A 1,905-nucleotide genomic window follows, 5' to 3' on the forward strand; every position below is an offset into this window, starting at 1 on the left:
CTCCCCACCCCGACTCCCTCCCCTATCCCAACCCGCCCACCCCCCTCGACAATGCAATGAAAATCCCCCAGCACAAGCCGCGGTCCTCCACCCCCACACACATCCCCAATTTACGCAAAAAGGGCATCCTCTCCGCATCCTCGGCTGGGCGTAGACATTGTACACAGTCACATCCACGCCCTCCACCTCCACCACTGCTTTCTGTAGTCTTCCCTCTTCCAAGACCTGCTGGCCTTTGATTTTCCAACTGCCTTGTCCCACTCCCGCTGACTTGTTCTCATTGGAGCCCCCCCACCACGACGGTCCAACCCCCCACCGCTCCTCCAAATATTTATAATTCCTCCCCCATGGGATCCCGCACTCTTGCAAGCACAACACTTGTGTGTGCAGGTCCCTTAAGGTTTTGGACATTGTTTCCCATCTCTCCTTCCCGTATAAACTTCGTACATTTAAGGATGCCACGGTCAATGCCATCCAGGCTGTTTTGCAGAAGAGGAAACCCTGCATCAGATGTCGCCCGTGTCGCTACTTAGGTCTGAGGCGTCTCCCCCACCTTTCTGCATCCCCGTGGTCATGACCAAAAGGTCAATCGCAGAGGGGCTCAGGTAACCATCGCTTTCCTCCCCTTCCCCTTCCTCAACCTTGTTCCTTCACAGGCATCTTCCCGCTCGCTCCCACTGCTGTTTGCAGAAGAGGAAACCCTGCATCAGATGTCGCCCGTGTCGCTACTTAGGTCTGAGGCGTCTCCCCCACCTTTCTGCATCCCCGTGGTCATGACCAAAAGGTCAATCGCAGAGGGGCTCAGGTAACCATCGCTTTCCTCCCCTTCCCCTTCCTCAACCTTGTTCCTTCACAGGCATCTTCCCGCTCGCTCCCACTGCTGTTTCCAGCACTCCCCCTTCTGTCTCCTGGACCTTTCCCCCTTCCACCTCTAGCCGCTTTTTCTTTGGCTTTGCCTTCCGCTCCTTCTTTCTTTTCACCGAAGAAGCCTCTTTCCCCTGATCCCCAGCCAGGTCCAGGTCCATGGCTGCTGGCTCAGATACTTGTGTCTCCTCACCCGCTCCCTCACTCAGCTCTCCTTCCATCCCTTGCTCTTCTGCCGACACGGTGAGCTGGCTGGCTGCCTCCATCGCGTCGTTTCTCTGCTCCACTTCCGGCGTTTCCTCCACTATGCGGGTCTCCTCGTCTCCCAGACATCCTCTGCTCCTCTCCCCTGTCGCGTGAGACTCTCATGCCTTGTTGGTGTAGGACAGGGAGCATTGCCCGAAGCCCACGCGCAGCAACAGCGGTGTTTAACCACAGCACACAGTTACTCACTGCAGCCGCTCCCACCGCACGGCCGACACGTGCACCAGCACACACCTGACAGCGCCACTCTCATCACTGCTTGTCTGCAAGACCAAGCAAAGCTCACAAACGGGATCTACTCTTGCACACGGAAGGGGAGCCCCGCCGGAACGGGGCCTCGAAAAATTGGGTGTAAACTCGTGACTGCTTCTCTCCACGGAAATCTTTAGTAAAAGGCGAAAGATTTATGCGTGTTGAAGAGAAACCGGAGTAATGCCTTACAGCGGCTCGGCAGCGGCCCAGGGCGGCGGGGGGGGCCCTGAGCGCAGGGTGGTCCGTGCCCCCCCCCTCCCCGCCCCACACGGCTCTGCACGCACAGCCCCCAACCCCCACCTCACGGGCCCCCCCTTGCTTTTCCCAAAACAGCAAAGAAATACCCCAAATCCCGCAGCTGCGGGAGCATTGCATCCTGGGTATGCAGATGAGCATCAAGCCCCGCCCCCGCAGTCCGCTGCACTAGCCCGCCCCGCAGACGCGCGCACCGGGCGCCCCGCACTAAGGGCCCCGCAGTGTCCCGTCCCCAGAGCCCGGCTCAGCGCAGCTGGCTGTCGTGCGTAC

At 59.2% G+C, this 1,905-nt stretch overlaps 1 non-coding gene across 1 annotated transcript; it reads right to left on the reverse strand.

Annotated features, from left to right (window-relative positions):
• Window positions 1-1,445: 1,445 nt before the first annotated feature.
• On the reverse strand, window positions 1,446-1,561 carry LOC112548995. Its single transcript, XR_003092434.1, has one exon. It is a non-coding gene; the product is annotated as a U5 spliceosomal RNA (small nuclear RNA).
• Between the last annotated feature and the right edge of the window lie 344 nt (window positions 1,562-1,905).

This window comes from Alligator sinensis, unplaced genomic scaffold (assembly GCF_000455745.1).
Source record: "Alligator sinensis unplaced genomic scaffold, ASM45574v1 scaffold2400_1, whole genome shotgun sequence".
Classification (NCBI taxonomy): domain Eukaryota; kingdom Metazoa; phylum Chordata; order Crocodylia; family Alligatoridae; genus Alligator; species Alligator sinensis.